The sequence below is a fragment of the Cervus elaphus genome, chromosome 9, assembly GCF_910594005.1.
Source record: "Cervus elaphus chromosome 9, mCerEla1.1, whole genome shotgun sequence".
Lineage (NCBI taxonomy): Eukaryota > Metazoa > Chordata > Mammalia > Artiodactyla > Cervidae > Cervus > Cervus elaphus.
In genome coordinates, this window is record NC_057823.1 from 66,190,723 (window position 1) to 66,209,642 (window position 18,920).

An 18,920-nucleotide genomic window follows, 5' to 3' on the forward strand; every position below is an offset into this window, starting at 1 on the left:
TTATTTCTCATCAGATTCGGGTGCCTTCTTCCAGTATACCCCCAGCCTGGAGGACAGCCAGGGAGGAAAGCCTGGTCAGAGAAGGTTTTACATTGCCACTGAGCTACCCCCACAAGGCAATCCGCTGACTCAGAGCACCACCAGGTCCCCTGGCTCCAGCAAAGATGGTGCTTGGAATATCCACTGTAATTGTCACTGAAAGCTACTTGTAGACAGAGTCTGTTCTTGGCTGAGACACGCAGAGAAGAAGGAACAGGGCGAAGAACAACTTCATTTGCAGGGAAATAAAAAGGTGGCATCAGGACCCTGGAAGCCAGCTGGCTTTTAAACAATTAAGCTCACTTAGAAAAACAAAAGTTACCACTTCCTATGCTTTCTACATTACGACTCTAGCTGAGGGTGCTGAGTTTTCCATTTGGCACTGGATTTGGCTCTAATGAACACATTTGAAGACATTCTTTTTCACTTAAGAAATTTTGTGATCAAGAGGCCTCCATAAAATGTAGGGGGACAAATGGATGACCTCATCCAATGCAGGAGACCAGGTTCAATCCCTGGTCAGATCAGACTCACATCTGATCTAAAAACCCAGATGAGAGTCTGGGTGTATATTCCCAATGAGTATATATGTATACTCACCACTGAGCCTAACTCAGAGTACATGATGAATGAGTGAATACTAACTTCCAAGGGAGTACCTTAGAATCTCAGAATGGAAAACATTAACTGAGAAAACATTCCACTCCTGCCTCCAAAAAATCAGAGACCTCCTTTAACAATATTCCAGGCAAGAATACATCCCGTCAACCAATTCACTCTACCCCTACCTCACTCTAGGAAATCTACCTCGTTTTTAAAATACTACACTGTTTTGTCCACCCTTGAACTGAACAAGAATCTTCCTTCCTTCCTGAAAATTAGAGCCATTGATCTCATTCTATTATTTGGGATCCCCCAAAGTTAAGCAAGCCTGATAGCTCAGTTGGTAAAGAATCTGCCTGCAACACAGGAGACCCCAGTTGGATTCCGGGCTTAGGAAGATTTTCTGGAGAAGGGACAGGCTACCCACTCCAGTATTTTAGCCCAGAAAATTCTATGAACTGTATAGTCCATGGGGTTGCAAAGACTTGGACCCAACTGAGCAACTTGCACTCACTCACTCAAAATTAAGCCAGAATATTTTAAAAACATAAGCTTATGAATATCTAACTCTGTCTTTCCTCTACTTCAGGCTCAGTATCCCATCTCTTTAACAACATTCAGTATTTTTGCTAAGTTCCCAGACCACTGAAACTCCAACATTCTTCAAAGTGTGACCTAAGGAACATTTGTCCCAGTGTCGTTCAACCAGTGGAGCATGGAGCAAGACTCTCTGATCCCTGATTGATACTCGTGCGTGTGTGCTAAGTCACGTCAGTGGTGTCCGACTCTGTGCAACCCCATGGACTGCAGACTGCCAGGCTCCTCTGTCCATGGGATTCTCCAGGCAAGAATACTGGAGAGGGGTGCCATACCCTCCTCTCCTCCAGGGGATCTTCATGACACAGGGATCGAACCCACATCTCTTGTATTTCCTGCATTGGCAGGTGGGTTCTTTACCACTGTGTACCTGGGAAACTCCGACAGACACAAGTATTCCCTCCCTTTGGATTTCCTTCCGCTTCAGGTCACCACACGCATTAAGCAGAGTTCCCTCCTGCAGACACCAGTTTCTCCCTTCAGGACCTTTAATATCTGGCTTGAGGACTCTTTTTTTTTTTTTTTTTTTTTAGCCTTGTCTTATAACCACAGTGGTTTTATCATTTTTTTTTTTTTAATTAGTTGGAGGCTAATTACTTCACAACATTTCAGTGGGTTTTGTCATACATTGATATGAATCAGCCATAGATTTACACGTATTCCCCATCCCGATCCCCCCTCCCACCTCCCTCTCCACCCGATTCCTCTGGGTCTTCCCAGTGCACCAGGCCCGAGCACTTGTCTCATGCATCCCACCTGGGCTGATGATCTGTTTCACCACAGATAGTATACATGCTGTTCTTTTGAAACATCCCACCCTCACCTTCTCCCACAGAGTTCAAAAGTCTGTTCTGTATTTCTGTGTCTCTTTTTCTGTTTTGCATATAGGGTTATCATTACCATCTTTCTAAATTCCATATATATGTGTTAGTATGCTGTAATGTTCTTTATCTTTCTGGCTTACTTCACTCTGTATAATAGGCTCCAGCTTCATCCATCTCATTAGGACTGATTCAAATGAATTCTTTTTAACGGCTGAGTAATATTCCATGGTGTATATGTACCACAGCTTCCTTATCCATTCATCTGCTGATGGGCATCTAGGTTGCTTCCATGTCCTGGCTATTATAAACAGTGCTGCGATGAACATTGGGGTGCACGTGTCTCTTTCAGATCTGGTTTCTTCAGTGTGTATGCCCAGAAGTGGGATTGCTGGGTCATATGGCAGTTCTATTTCCAGTTTTTTAAGAAATCTCCACACTGTTTTCCATAGCGGCTGTACTAGTTTGCATTCCCACCCACAGTGTAAGAGGGTTCCCTTTTCTCCACACCCTCTCCAGCATTTATTGCTTGTAGACTTTTGGATAGCAGCCACCCTCACTGGCGTGTAATGGTACCTCATTGTGGTTTTGATTTGCATTTCTCTAATAATGAGTGATGTTGAGCATCTTTTCATGTGTTTGTTAGCCATCTGTATGTCTTCTTTGGAGAAATGTCTGTTTAGTTCTTTGGCCCATTTTTTGATTGGGTCATTTATTTTTCTGGAATTGAGCTGCAGGAGTTGCTTGTATATTTTTGAGATTAATCCTTTGTCTGTTTCTTCATTTGCTATTATTTTCTCCCAATCTGAGAGGACTCTTGTTTAGAGTGAATTAGTGGAACAAGCAGGAGCCTGGACCTCAGAACTTGATCCTTGTCTCAGCTCTGCCACTGATTTTCTTTGTGACTTTAATTTTCTCATGTGTTCATTTAAAAAAAAAAAAATGGCAGTCTAGTCTCTAAGACCTCTTTTGGCACATTCTTTGTTGTTGTTGTTTGGTTTTCTTGGTTTGTTTCTTTGTTTTTTTACTGTCTTAGTAATGTGATGTTTAATCCTCATCACCCACCACACTACAAAATACACACATCACATTCTTCCAATTCTCAGAGCTCAAGACTGAGGCCCATTAATGCTTTTCTGGTCTTTATCAATGAAAAGAGATGTTGAGGATTTTGTTGACAATGGTTAAGAAGCTGATTAAGCTGGCCACTTCATCAGTACTGGCCACTGTCCTGGGTCCTTGTGAAGTTTATCTTAGTCTTGTTGACAACCACACACGGTAAATAAGATCATCACCCCATTTCAGAGATGAAGAAATGGTCACTAGGCCAATGCCCAATGCTAGAACAGAAAGGGGTAGGATCTGGTGCCAAGTGTCTCTTTCTGCACACCAAGAGTCCTTTTCCCCTGAAGGTGATTCCAACCTGCTGCTGCCCTCAACCCTGGGTTGACCCAAATGTTGGCAAGTAGAAGCAGTCATATTTTGGACAGCCTGGTTCTTCTGCCCATGCCTCCCTGTTCTAGCACATTCTATGTGCTCATCCATACAATTACCATATCTGTAAGTGTTTTCAGGTGGGAAATGAAATCTCTTCCAGAAACAAGATGCCCCCACCCCCTCACTGACTGTCAGGTATACTTGATTGTTCCTCTCCCTTGCCCCTGTTTTGCTCTGTTCAGGATGCTATCACAAAAATACCCTAGACTGGATGGCCTAAAAAACAATCATTTATTACTTACAGTGCTAGAGGCTGATTAAGTTCAAGATCAAGGTGCCGACAGATTTGGTGTCTGGTTAGAACCTTCTCCCTGGTTCATAGATGGCCATCTTCTCTCTTTGTCCTCACGTGATAAAACAGGCAAGGGATCTTTCTGAAGTCTCTCTCTCTTTTCTTTTTTTTTGGGGGGGGGGGTGGTGCCCTGGGACTTTGTTGCAGTGCCTGGACTCTATAGTTGTGGTACACAGCCCCACAGCATGTGGGGTCCTAGTTTCCTGACCAGGAATTGAACCTGCGTCCTCTGCACTGCAAGGCAGACTCCGCACCACTGGACCACCAGGGAACTCCTTCTGAGGTCTCTTGTAAGGGCACCAACCTCATTCAAGAGGAATCCACCCTGATGATGTAATAACTTCCCAAAGACACTCTCCTGCCTTATAAAAGCCTAATACCACCTATTGTATTGAAGGTTAGGATTTTAACATATGAATTCTGAGGGGACACAAACATTCAGTCTATGGTGCTTACACAGATATCCTTCTGATATCTTTCAGAGCCCCAGGGATAAAGAGAGGATACCCTTTCCTTCAGCTACAACGTACAGTTCATCACTAAGTCCTAGTGTTTCTGCCTCTAAACACATAGCTGATGTGCATCCTCTCAGCCATCACTAAGAACCATGTTAGCTCCTCGCTGGTCCTCCCATCATTCCCTTTCCACCATACAATTCACTGTCCACACATAACTGAGTGCTGCTTTTAAAACTTAAATCATACCAAACCCCATTAGAATCCTCCAACGACCTACTCCTGCAGTCCATATAAAATCCAAACCCCCTTCCTTAGTTTGCCAGGCCTGTCAGAGCTGGCCCTGCCTTCCTCTTCATGAGATCTTTCACCATGCTCTCTCCCTTGCTCAATAAGCCTCTGCCTCTGTCCATCCAACACACACCTAAATGTCTTTGGTCTTCTCCCAATCCTTTGCCTGGCATAGTTCCTACTCTTTTAGATTTCAGTACAAACATCACCACCCCAAGAAGCCTTTCCTGACTATCTAAAGAAAAGCCAGTTAATCCCAGCCTCCTCTTTATGCCTGCCCCATACACCAAGAGTTCTCGCAATCATTTCTCCTCGTTTATTTCTGTAAAAACCATTGTCACCCCATAATGATCCTGTTGGTTTATTTTTGTCACCAATCTACTCTACTAGCAAAAGTTTCCTGTGAGTAGAAACCTGGTACATCACTCAAACCCTAGAGCTTTAAAGAGTGTCTGACAAAGAGCAGACACTTAATCATTTTCACTCAATTGAATAGTAGGTGAAGGAATGCATTCAATATGGCCACTCATTTCTACTTCTAATATTTGTGTGGGGGCAGGACAGGGAAGGGCAGAAATGGGAAAACAAAGGACATTAATGAGTGATTACTTCTGTGATGGTTAAGATTTTAGGAAAATACAACAAGGAGTGATCAACCCTCAAAGTTGTACTCAACATAAAAAAGAAAGTTCTAGGGCTTCCCTGGTGGCTAAGTGGTAAAGAATCCATGAGCCAACTCAGGAGACATGGGTTCAGTCCCTGTCCTGGAAGACCCCATATACCACAACTACTGAGTCTGTGCTTTCTAGCCCACGCACCCTAGAGCTCATGCTCCACAAGAGAAGCCACCACAGTGAGAAGCCCACACACCATGAGCAGAGAGTAGCCTCCACTCTCCAAAACTAGAGAAAAGCCCCCTGCAGCAACAAAGACCCAGCACCGCCATAGATAAATGAAGAAAATTATTTTTTAAAAAAAAGAAAGCTCTAAATTTCCAATAGCCAGAGGTGTCCAACCAAGACACAGGCTGCTCTGCAGGCAAGTCCCTCCTTAGCCTGTGATAAGGAGCTTGCTGCCACCAGCAGGGCCATTGCAGAGGGGACGGATGCCTCCTGAGGGAGCCTGGACTGCCCGTCTTTAACTGATGCACTTGTCACTGGAGTGGCACCAAGCCAGCAAGCATGGGAGCGCTAAGACTCCAGTGAGGTGCTTCCTCCTCCAGTAAATACACGCCATACGTTCAATTACTCTCTCTGCTCCAGAACTGTCTCTTGGTGCCCTCAGCAATGAGATCCTGCTAATTGAAAACACTTCCCTCTATCTGCTTGAGAGGATTGGACTAAACTAGGCTACTGAAATGTAGTCCATGGGGCAGGAGCCTAACTGGGGCAGGGCAGACACATGACAGCAAAAGTACAGACAGTCTGGGGCTGGGGGGATGAGGGCTGGGCTTCATTTCAGTTGCTGCTTCGGAGTGGCTGGAACTTCCAGTCTTGGGAGAATGTGCTTTACCTGGAAGTGAGTCTGCCTGAATGGGGGGTAACTTCTTCTTCCTTTACCTTGGAATGACTCATTCCAGTGCAACAGTAGTGATAAAAATAGGGCTGTTTCACCTGCTTGTAAGGACACCAGATTTTGACCCACCTACCTTGCTTCTTAAAGAGGCATCCATCAGCATGTGAGGTATAGATGGTAATTCTAAAACCTAGGCCAGATAAGAGAAACACACACTGGAAGTCAAGGCCACAGCAGCAACACTGGCAGCAAACAGCAGCAGAAAACAGTGGCAGCCGTGGCAGCTATTATTTATTGTCACCCTGTGTCAGTTCAGTTCAGTCGCTCAGTCGTGTCCACCTCTTTGTTACCCCATGAACCGCAGCACGCCAGGCCGCCCTGTCCATCACCAACTCCCAGAGTCCATCCAAACCCATGTCCATTGAGTCAGTGAGGCCATCCAACCATCTCATCTTCTGTCGTCCCCTTCTCCTCCTGCCCTCAATAAATGAGTCATCTCTTCGCATCAGGTAGCCAAAGTATTGGAGTTTCAGCTTCAACATCAGTCCTTCCAATGAACACCCAGGACTGATCTCCTTTAGGATGGACTGGTTGGATCTCCTTGCAGTCCAAGGGACTCTCAAGAGTCTTCTCCAAGACCACAGTTCAAAAGCACCAATTCTTCGGTGCTCAGCTTTCTTTATAGTCCAACTCTAACATCCATACATGACCCCTGGAAAAACCATAACCTTAACTAGATGGACTTTTGTTGACAAAGTGATGTCTCTGCTTTTTAATATGCTGTCTAGGTTGGTCATAACTTTCAAGGGGTAAGCATCTTTTAATTTCATGGCTGCAATCACCATCTGCTGTGATTTTGGCACCCAGAAAAATAAAGTCAGCCACTGTTTCCACTGTTTCCCCATCTATTTGCCATGAAGTGATGGGACCAGATGCCATGATCTTAGTCAGGCTCTATACTAACTGCCCTGTGAGCAAGGTTTCCATTCATATTCATGACAATTCTAAAAACTAAAGTGACTCCATTTTACAGATCAGGAAACTGAGGCCCAAGAGTTAAGAGGCTTGTCCAGGATCACAAAGCTAGCAAGTGACAGAGAAGGTTGGGCCAGTGGTCTGCCTCCAGAACCAACAGTCTGAGCACCAAGCCAACCAGTCATCCTCTAGATCTGCTGGGGCGACTCTCCTTGAGGTCTGGCTCTTCTCATCAGGCTTTTTGAATAAAGTCCAAGCTCCAGAATATAGGCACGGATTCCTTGATAAAAAAGATAAATCCTGGGAAGTGACATCTCCTGGTGATGTGGGATGATCTCTCTTCCTGTCATTTATCATAATTTCTTCCCCAAACCGTGATGGTCAACTTCATATATGAACTTGCTGTGGCCACAGTGCCAGTATCAGTTTAAGTATGATTCTAGATGTTCCTGTGACAGTATTTTATGGCTGAGATCTACATTTAAATTGGTGGATTTTGTGTAAAGCAGATTGAGTTTTATTATGTGGGTGGAAAAAGCTGAAGTCCTGAACAGAACAATAGACTGATCTCCCCTTAGCAAAAGGAATTCTTTCAGTAGATGACCTTCAGACTTCATCCGTGTTGTAGACTGAATGGTTGTGCCCCCTCTATAAAAAAAAAAAAAATTCTTATCTTGAATTCCTATCCCCCAGTGAGGTAGTATTACGGTTGGGCTTTGGGGAGGTAATTAGGACTATATGAGGTCAAGAGAATGCAGTCATGAAATTAAAAGACACTTGCTCCTTGGAAGAAAAGTTATGACCAACCTAGACATCATATTAAAAAGCAGAGACATTACCAACAAAGGTCTGTCTAGTAAAAGCAATGGTTTTTCCAGTAGTCACGTATGGATATGACAGTTGGACTATAAAGAAAGCTGAGTGCTGAAAATTGATGCTTTTGAATTTTGGTTGGAGAAGACTCTTAAGAGTCCCTTGGATTGCAAGGAGATCCAAACAGTCCATCCTAAAGGAAATCAGTCTTGAATATTCATTGGAAGGACTGATGTTGAAGCTGAAACTCCAGGAATTTGGCCACCTGATGCGAAGAACTGACTCATTGGAAAAGACTCTGATGCTGGGAAAGATAGAAGGCAGGAGGAGAAGGGGATGACAGAGGATGAGATGGTTGGATGGCATCACCGACTCGATGGACATGAGTTTGAGCAAGTTCCAGGAGTTGGTGATGGACAGGGAAGCCTGGTGTACTTCAGTCCGTGGGGTCGCAAACAGTCGGACACGACTGAGCAACTGACTGAACTGAGGTCAAGAGGGTAGAGTCCTCATGAATGGGATTAGTGCCCTTATAAGAGTCACGAGAGCACTTGCTTCTTCTATTTCTGCTCCATAGGAATGTGAGAATACAACAGAGGATAGTAGTCAGCAAAAAAGAAAGGGACCCTTACCAGAACTTGACCATGCTGGCAACCTGATCTGGCATTTCTAGCCTCCAGAACTGTCAGGGATAAATTTCTCTTACTCATAAACCACCCAATCTATAGCATTCTTTTTATTTTTTAAGGTTTTTTTTTTTTTTTTTTTTTTTTTTTTACCGTGGACAATTTTTAAAGTCTTTATTGACTCTGTTACAATATTGCTTCTGCTTTATGTTTTGGTTTTTTGGCCTTGAGGCATGTGGGATCTTGCCTCCCTGACCAGAGATCAAACCTGCACCCCCTGAAATGAAAGGTGAAGCCTTAACCACAGAACCACCAGGGAAGTCCCTATGGCATTCAGTGAGAGCAGCCCAGGCTGACTAAGACAATCTTCGACATTGATCCTCCTGAAGCACCAGGAGACTGCCTTTAGTCTTCAACTACAACTCTTTCCTGAGTCTCCATCTGCCAGTCTCCCCATCAGATTTTGAACCTGCCAAGTCTCTACAATCACACAAGCCAAGTTCCTAAAATAAAATTCTTTGTGTGCGTGTACGTGTGTGTGGGTCTTGATAGACAGATAAAAATACACATCCTATTGATTTTGTCTCTCTTGAGACTCCTAATACACCAACCTAACTTCCTGACTGCAGAACAATTCCCACATTTCATCCAACAACTTCTCAACAGTTCAGTCATTTATTCAGTTATGCCCACCATACATTGGGTCTTGCAGGACCACACTTCTCACAGTGAAATGTGCTCAGGAATCACCCACAGGACCCGTAGAAGTATAGACCCAAATGCAGCAGGTCTCTATTTCTGCCATGCCCTAAGATAATGCTGATAAGTTGATTCATTAACCACACTTTGAGTAGCAACACTATAGAGACACAAGCAGATAAGATGCCAGAGCGTGTCCAGGAATGTTCTCAATCTATCACTAAGGCTGCTGCTGCTGCTGCTGAATTGCTTCAGTTGTGTCTGACTCTGTGTGACCCCGTAGACGCTAGCCCACCAGGCTCCACCATACCTGGGATTCTCCAGGCAAGAACACTGGCGCGGGTTACCATTTCCTTCTCCAATGAATGAAAGTGAAAAGTGAAAGTGAAGTCGCTCAGTCGTGGCCAACTCTTCACAACCCCATGGACTGCAGCCTACCAGGCTCCTCCGTCCATGGGATTTTCCAGGCAAGAGTACTGGAGTGGGTCACCATTGCCTTCTCCCACCACTAAGGCACATCAATTTTAAAGAAAGAAAAGAAAATCTGGTTTGTTTTGTTTTAGTCCTCTGTCGTAGAGACATCAGGTCCTCAATGCTGTAACTTGCCCCCTAGAAAAGCTGTCTCCTTGTTCTCCAATCATACCCACTTTGAGACCAGCAGTTGGTAATACATAAGGAGAAAAACACAATTAAACCCCAAAGGGGGAAAAAAAAACCCACAGCCCTTCCATTTCAATTAGAATCAGCGGCTGTTGAAAATGGGCAAATTTAGAACTGTAATACCAATGGAAACAGTGAATTCTCAACTGTGATCAAAGGCTTCATTTAGCAGACTGAAAAGCAAGCACGAGTTTAATTGAACAAGAGAGAGATTGCCTCCAAATCACCCAGGCATAATCAAATAGCCTTGAAAAATATAATGCATCAGATGGAGAGGAACAAGCCCTGGGCTCCAAAACCTCTTGCCTGACCTGTAGGTGCCCTAGCATCAGCAAGAAGAGACATCAGAGGTTACCCAGTCTCACTCCCTGTCCCATGTGGGAAGCCACTTTAGACCAGGGCTTTCAAAAATCTCTGGCTAGAATGCACAGAAATATATTTACATCCTACCCAGTGTATGAACTGATGCAATGAACTGACTCATTGGAAAAGACCCTGATACTGGGAAAGATTGAAGGCAGGAGAAGGGGATGACACAAAATGAGATGGTTGGATGGTATCACTGACTCAATGGACATGAGTTTGAGCAAGCTCCAGGAGTTGGTGATGGACAGGGAAGCCTGGTGCGTTGCAGTCCATGGGTCGCAAAGAGTCAGACACAACTGAACAACTGAACTGACAGTGTACACAGCTATAGTGAAAGTTTCTCAATATTAATCATTTCCACGTGTGAAGTATCCCAATACTTGCTCTTCTTTTTCATGCATTTAAATGCTATCATTGGGCTTCCCTTGTGGCTCAGTTAGTAGAGAATCCACCTGCAATGAGAGAGACCTGGATTCGATCCCTGGGTTGGGAAGATCCCCTGGAGAAGGGAAAGGCTACCAACTCCAGTGTTCTGGCCTAGAGAATTCCATGGACTGTATAGTAAAGAATCGGACGTGACTGAGCTACTCTCACTCACAAATGCTATCAAGAGCCACAAAATGGATTTCAAGAATCACTAAGGGGTCACATACAGATGTGAGAATTGAACTATAAAGAAGGCTGAGAGTCAAAGAATTGATGCTTTCAAACTGTGGAGGTGGAGAAGACTCGAGAGTCCTTCAACAGCAAGGACATCAAATCAGTCAATCCTAAAGGAAATCGACCCTGAATATTCACTGGAAGGACGAATGCTGAAACTCCAATACTTTGGCCACCTGATGCATAAAGCTGACTCACTGGAAAAGACACTGATGCTGGGAAAGACTGAAGGTAGGAGGAGAAAGGAGCAACAGAGGATGAGATGGTTAGATGGCATAATCGACTCAAACGACATGAGTCTGAGAAAACTCTAAGAGATAGTGAAGGACAGGGAAGCCTGGCGTGCTGCAATCCATGGGGTCACAAGGAGTAGGACACAACTGAGTGACTGAACAACAAAAGGGGTCATGACCCACAGTTTAAAAAACACTACTCTAGGGTACCCTGGTTACTTAGCCAACCAAGCTGTTCATCTAACAACTGAGTGCTTGCCATCTTGCAGGCTCTGGAAACACATCATCAAACTGTGGAGGAGACAGGTGTTTCACAAAGGATCACACAAATACACATGAAATACTACAAATTGAGGCAGATGTAAAAAAGAAAGAACAAAGGATGTCATGGGAGATCATAATGAGGGCACCTGTTCAGGACCAGGAAGATGGCTGGGATAGATCAGGTAAAGCCCCTCTTGAATGAACTGTAAGCTGGACCTAAAGGATGAGCAGAGTGTAGCCGAGCAAATGGGAAGTGTGTTTCTTAACTCTCTCTTGTGCTGGAAATGCGTGGTTATCTATCACAACTTCCATTGACAACAACAGCAGTATCTGCCCAAGCCAGATTCATCCAGTTTTCTTCACATGTCAGACCTGGGGCCAAACACAAAAGAATACTACTAGAACTCAATGGAATCGACTTTCTGGGCTTGAGCCCCAGCTCTACATCTTATAAGCCGTGAGATCTGAAGCAAGGTAGTTCAGTTTTCTCATCTGTAGAGAAGGGGTTATTAATGGTACCTGCCTCATCACATTGTTGCTAGAATTAAGTTAACCCAAATGGAGGGGCCTACAAAAGTGCCTGGAGCGTGGTAAGTACAAAATAAATTGCTAAATAAAGCAGTATGAACTCAAAACCCTTCAGGACTTGTTTCAGGCAAACACCACCTACTGGAACATGAAAAGAAATCCATTCACCATCCCTGAACTAGCTAATTGCCAACAGGGTTATTTTGTTTTCCATTCTAATATTTTAAATCTAATGGGACAGAGAACTGAAGTTCTGAACTCTGCAGGGCCCTACAGACAAAGGAAACCAGGAGAAAGGGAACCAGCTGGACTCCCCGCCCCTAATTGCCATCTCTGGGCTTGTGTTCACCACCACTCTCTCCTGGCTGATGAATTTTCCAGTTCAGCACCAAGGATACAGTTGACTTCTCCAGAGAACTATCATAATAGAATTACATTATGTTTACTGGATGCAGAAAACCTCTGGCTAGATAGTTAATTAGAGGCTTCACAATGCTGAAAAATCTTCAAGCTTTCACGAGGCTTAAACAGATCCAAAATGCCAGGCTCAAGTCACATCAATAATTCAAATTAAATTATTGTGCTAAACTGAACGTCATCCCCCATACAACACTCTTGAAAACGGTTCTCCAAAGATAAACTCAATCTTGGCTTCAGGGAGGCATCGATCATAATAAACCCACAAAATCAGAGACAAAAAAAGCAAGCTGTTCCCATTGTGCACACACTGCATCTAATTCCCCCAGATGGGAAAGAACAGAGAGGCTTGGCTGGGCATTCACAACTCTTGTAGCTGGGAAGTGGTCATAAAAATGAGGAGCAGGCCTGTTACCTGTTAGGCTTGCTGTGTTTTACTGTTCACATTCATCTTCTCCATTTGTCCTCTCAATGTGTCAGGGAGGCTGGCAGGGCACAGATTTCAGCCCCACTGCACTGATGAGGCTTACAGTGGCAAAGTGACTGGAATCAAGACCCAGGGCCAGTGAGTGGCATAGAAGGATGAAAACACAGGTTTCCTGGAGTTGAGGAAAAATGAGGAGGGTGGACAGGACGAGGAAAGGGGGAAACAACATTCTTTTCTAAATAGCAGGAAAATGACAGAAAATTCGGAGGCAAAAGACTTACTTGGAACAACTCTGAGCAAATTCACACAAAAAGAGTGGCTGTTAAAATTACGTTGTTCCTATGCACTCTTAGAGGATGCTGATATTATCACAGCATTACTGACATAAAATTACCAACCTTTAGCCAACAACTTATAATACAATAAACTAAAGATGTGTCTAAACACTTTTCACAAATAATAAGCCCCATTTCCTCCTCACAACAATCTTACTAAGTAGAAATGATCATTTTGCAGGTTGAGAAATTCAGGTTCAGAGATGTAGATTATTTGCTGAACCTCACACAGATAGTGGGGCATCCCTGGTGCTCAGGCAGTAAAGAATCCGCCTTCAATGCAGGAGACCCTGGTTCAATCCCTGGGTCAGGAAGATTCCCCTAGAGAAGGGAATGGCAACCCATCCAGTATCCTTGCCTAGTGAATTCCACGGACAGAGGCGCGTAGCAGGCTACAGTCCGCGGGGTTGCAAGGAGTTGGATACGACTGAACAGCTAACGCTTTTACTTCACTTCCACACACACAGTGAGAAGTAAACACCAGTCTTGACCTTTGTCTGATTACTAAACCCACCCTCTTAATAATTTTCTTAAATTTTTTAATTGGAGGATAATTGCTTTACAATGTTGTGTTGGTTTCTACCATACAACAACACGAATCAGTCATAACTCTCCCTCTTTATATACATTCATGCCCTCCCTCGAGAACCTCCCTCACACACCTCCCATCCCACCCCTCTAAGTCATCACAGGGAGCCAGGCTGGGCTCCCTGTGTTATGCAGAAGCTTCCGACTAGCCATGTGTCACATATGATCGTATATAAATGTCAGTACTATTCTTTCAATTTGTCCCTCCCTCTCCTTTCCCTGTTGTATCAAGTCCATTCTCTACATCTATGTCTCCATTCCTTCCTTGCAAATAGGTTCATCAGTACCATTTTTCTAGATTCCATATATATATATAGATACAATATTTTTCTCTTTCTGACTTAATCACTTTAATACAGTAAGTCCCCTACATATGAATGAGTTCCATTCTGAGAGCATGTCCATTAAGTCTAATTTTGTTTGTAAGGCCAACAAAGTTACCCTAGGTTCCAAACTAACACAGCCATACAGCACTGTACTGTAATAGATTTATAATACTTTCCACAAACAGCACATAAAAAACAAACACAAAAAATGAAGCAAACATTTTTAATCTTAGAGCACAGTACCTTGACAAGTACAGTAGTACAGTACTACAGCCGGCATCCAGTGAACAGGCAAGAAGAGTTATTGACTGGAGGAGGGAAAGAAAGTGGAAGATGGTAGAGCTGAAGGATTGTGAGCAATAGGAGATGGAGGGCAAGCTGCAATTTGACTCACGTCTGAAGCCGATGACACAGGTTCTGGTTCCTTGCTGGATTTGATATACCTACCCTCTTGAAAAAAAAATGATTCAGTGATAGTAGTAGCCCATTTGCTGCTTTGAAAGTCCACAACTTAAAGGTTAATATGTAGAGGACTTACTGTATTCTGTTTCCATAGACCCCAGTGGGGAAAAGTTAGCATTAATTAGGACCAAGCTATAGAAAATGAGTGAATTCGTATCAATCAACGAATGCTATAGAGTTGTATGTCCCAGCAGGCAGCCTCATTGGGCTAATGAAATTATAACTTCTGTTATTCACTTGACAAATATTTATTAAGCATCCACTATGTATCAAGCCAAGTGCTTAACCCTGGAAATGTGGTAGTGGATATATAAATATAAAAATCCCTGCCCTCATGAGGCATCTACTGCGTATGCTGCTGCTGTTGCTAAGTCACTTCAGTCGTGTCCAACTCTGTGTGACCCCATAGACGGCAGCCCACCAGGCTCCCCCGTCCCTGGGATTCTCCAGGCAAGAACACTGGAGTGGGTTGCCACTTCCTTCTCCAATGCATGAAAGTGAAAAGTGAAAGTGAAGTCACTCAGTCATGTCTGACTCTTAGCGACCCCATGGACTGCAGCCTACCAGGCTCCTCCATCCATGGGATTTTCCAGGCAAGAGTACTGGAGTGGGGTGCCATTGCCTTCTCCGCTACTGCGTATAGGAACAGACAAAAACAGAACACATAATACAAATATTGTGTTACCTTGCAGTAAGTGCTGCAGACAAAGATCAAAGCAGGCAAGGGGGATAGGATGGAATTTTTAAAAGAATGGCCTGGGAAGGCCTCACTGAGGAAGAAAAGTGACCTTTGGGTAAAATCCTAAAGTAAGGGACGCAAAGATTCATGTTGTTCTAGGGAAAGAACATGCCAGGTATCAAGATGAGCAAGGCCCTAAGGCAGGAACAAGAAGACTGTGGCTACAGTGGAGAAGGGTGGGAGACGAGGTCAGAGGCCACAGAGCCAGGTGAGGTGGGGCCTTCTCAGTCATTTTCAGGACTTGAGCTTTGAGTAAGATGGAGCCCTTGGGGATTTAACAGAGAAGCAGTAAGATCCAAGATCCAACTCTCATTTACAGATCACGTTAGATGCCACTGGACAGCAGACTCGGTGGGCAAGGGTGGAAAAAGGGAGGCCAGTTAGGAGGTGAGAGAGGATAGTGGCTTGTTTTTTATTTGTCTTGTTTTTCATTGAAGTATAGTTGATTTACAACACCATGTTAATTTCAGGTGTACCCCATGACAATTCAGTTTATATGCACATTTATATATGTGTGTGTGTGTGTGTGTGTGTGTGTGTGTGTGTGTGTGTATATATATATATATTCTTTCCCAGATTCTTTTCCCTTCTAGGTTATTACAAAATATTGAGGCTAGTTCCCTGTGCTATATAATAGGTCCTAGTTGGTTATGGTAGTTTGTTATTAGTAATTTTTATTATGTTAGTATGGTCCTTTCCTCTTTACCAATGCCATCACATAAATCATTTCACTTCCATCTTCACAAAAACCAGAGTTTTACCTTCCCACTTAGACTAAGAAACCAAGGCTTTGGATTGCTTAAGTGGTTAAAGTGACTTGTTTAAATTTCCTCAGCGAGTTAGTGGCAGAGCTGCATAACCCAGGATGTTCTCATTCCACATTTCATTTCCATTTCCAGCCAGGGCTCCAACTCCCTCCCACGTGACAGCCAGCCTTTCTGACCCCCGCAGTATCAGAGGATACCCATCTGACCGTTGCAGCCACACGGCCTGACTATAAATGACACTGCTGTGTATCTGATAACCCAGATCCCAGACAACACAGAAAACAGAATCCAACAAGCAGAAAAGCCACTGAGATCCATCATCACAGCAGGACAAGCCTCTTGAATGATGCATGATGGGAAGGGATGGCAAGGGGTCCTGGGATGTAAATTTGAATGTTTATTCAGCACTTCTATGTGCCCAAAACGATTTGAGATGTTATGTGGAGAAAAGGAAGAAATCAGCTTCTCTGTTGAGGAGATTTTTAATGCAGTGGAGAAAGAAGACCCACTTGTGGGTAGGAAACCAGTGCCTCTAAGGAGAGATGGGGTGTTACACACACACTGAATGTCCAGGGGTCCAGTAAGGGTGGAGAAGATAAAGTATGTCTTCAGGAAAGGGAGGAAGACAGCCTGGGAAAGGCATCCTCCAGACACTTTCCAAAAGCAGTCCCCAAATTTCACAATCTTCTGTATTTTTAGAGGAATGTTTATAAGCATCTCAGGAAAGCCTTCCAACATTGTAACCTGTTGGCAGGCCACACAGTCCTCATGGCTCTATTATACCTTTCTACATTAGCGTCTCTTTGAGGGTCCCAAACATACATGCTTCCAGAATGGGGGTTTTTGACATCAGAGGCCAAGAAACCAAGCCAAACAGGGCTCCTTAGAAGATGACCAATAAAGATTTTAAAATATCCAAGGTCTGAAGGTCTTCAGCGGCCTTCTAGTCCAGGTGTCAGAAAACTATGACCCACAATCTGGCCTCCTGGTCTTGTAAAACGTTTTATTAGAACACAGCCATGTCCTTTGGTTTACAAGCTGTCCAGGGCTGCTTGCATGAGAATGGCAGAGTTGAGAAGTTGCGACAGAGACCACGTGGCCCACAAGCCTAAAATAATTTTAAATAATTTTAAATAATTTTAATAATTTTAAAGCCTAAAAAAAGGCTTTAAAATGCTCTTTAAGAGCATTTGCTAATCCCTGCTCTCTTCCAAATCCCTCATTCTCCTGGTGGAAACACTGAGGCCCAAAGAGGACCAGGAAACTGGCCAAGGTTATTCAATGAGTGTGAGTGTTGCCCAGACAGGAAGACAGGAAGCCAAGGAGGGCTGGCCATCCTTCAGACATTTTGTGATTCACTCAAGTATTTTTTTATCATCATCATTTGTCAGGCACTGGGTGAAGATACTGCCATGAGGAGAACATGTAAAGCCCCAGCCCTCAGTGTTCCTACATTTGATGGAGGAGGGAATCCATGACATTTTTAAAAAGGTGAAGAGAATAAGTACAAAGTATGCGGAGTGCTATGAAAGTAACAGAACAATGAGTCATGCATGGGTGGGGCTTGAGGAGGGAGAGAAATAATTTAAATGGGGTTATCAGGAGAGGCCTTTTCTAGGAGGTACCAGTTGAGCTGGGTCACAAGGGAGTAGCCATAAAGAGTAGCCGGAAAAGCATTCATGTAGAGGTAACAGCAACTGTCAAGTCCTGAGGTAGCAACAAGCTTGGCATGTGCATGAAACAGCAAGAGGATGCATGGGGCCAGAACACAGTGGAAGGAAAGAGTGCATGAGGGGAGGTGAGAGGGAGCCAGGGCCTCTGTAGCCCACGTGGTAAGTGGGTGGTGAGTTGAGTGATCAGCTCTCCCTTGAGCATATCTTCCTTGTAGTTACATCGTTCTCTTCTTCATCTCCCCCCCCAAATGGGCTAGAATCTGACTCAACCAGTGTGACCTCATGTAAGTCACATGTTTCTGAGCCCCCAGGAAATGAGGGTAACTACATCTACTTCCTTGGGTTATTTGGAGAATTAGATAAGCCTAAGTAAATAAAAAGTTTAGCCTATGCACAGTGCCTGGCATATGTTCAACAACTGGATAAATAATAATTAGTAGCGGGGAGATACATGGAGAACTTGCCACTAGGGCTCAATCCTTGTGAGCCAAAGACGCCAAGTTATCAAATGTACTGACAGAGTAACTGAAGTCCAGAGAAGTCAAGGGACAAATCCAAGATCACATAGCAATTAAGGAGAAAAGTCAAACAAAATTCAGCCCTTCAGGGCCCATCAGCTGTTCATAACATTTACCAACACGGTAGCATGGCAGCCTCAGGGCACTTTGAAAGCAGCAGTGGAGAGTGGAGGAAAAAGATTTTTTGAGCATCCGTGCAGAATTCAAGAGTCCTGATGAAGTAGCTGCTATACATCAAGGAAACAATGTTGAATCGTCTATGCTTTCTGTAGCTGTGAGGAATTCACAGACTTCTAGGGAAGTCAGTTATGCAAACAAATGCAATCTTGAGGGACAGAAGGTTTACTAGAGGCACAGGCAGACCAGGGAATTATACACTTTGCCCAGGGAGGCAGGGAAGACTCCAAAGAGGAAGTGACATGTGAGCTGACCCTGAAAGGTCCTGAGGGAACCAGAGGTGTTTGGTCTGACAGAGCAGAGGGGGTGAGCAGCAAATGGTAAGGCTGTGGAATGCAGCTGGTGAAGGGTCCCAGACCCCAGAATCATGGAAGCTTCAACTTGGTGGGCAAGAGAAAGGCACTGAAGGGAAGAACGTGAGGCCAGATCACTCTAGTCGGAGGAAGGAGGATTTGAGAGGACCAGAAAGGAAAGAGACTTACTATTTCAGAGCCTCCATTGTGGGTCCAGACCTAAGCTGTGACGGAAATGGACAGGAGGAAACAAGAGGACAGATT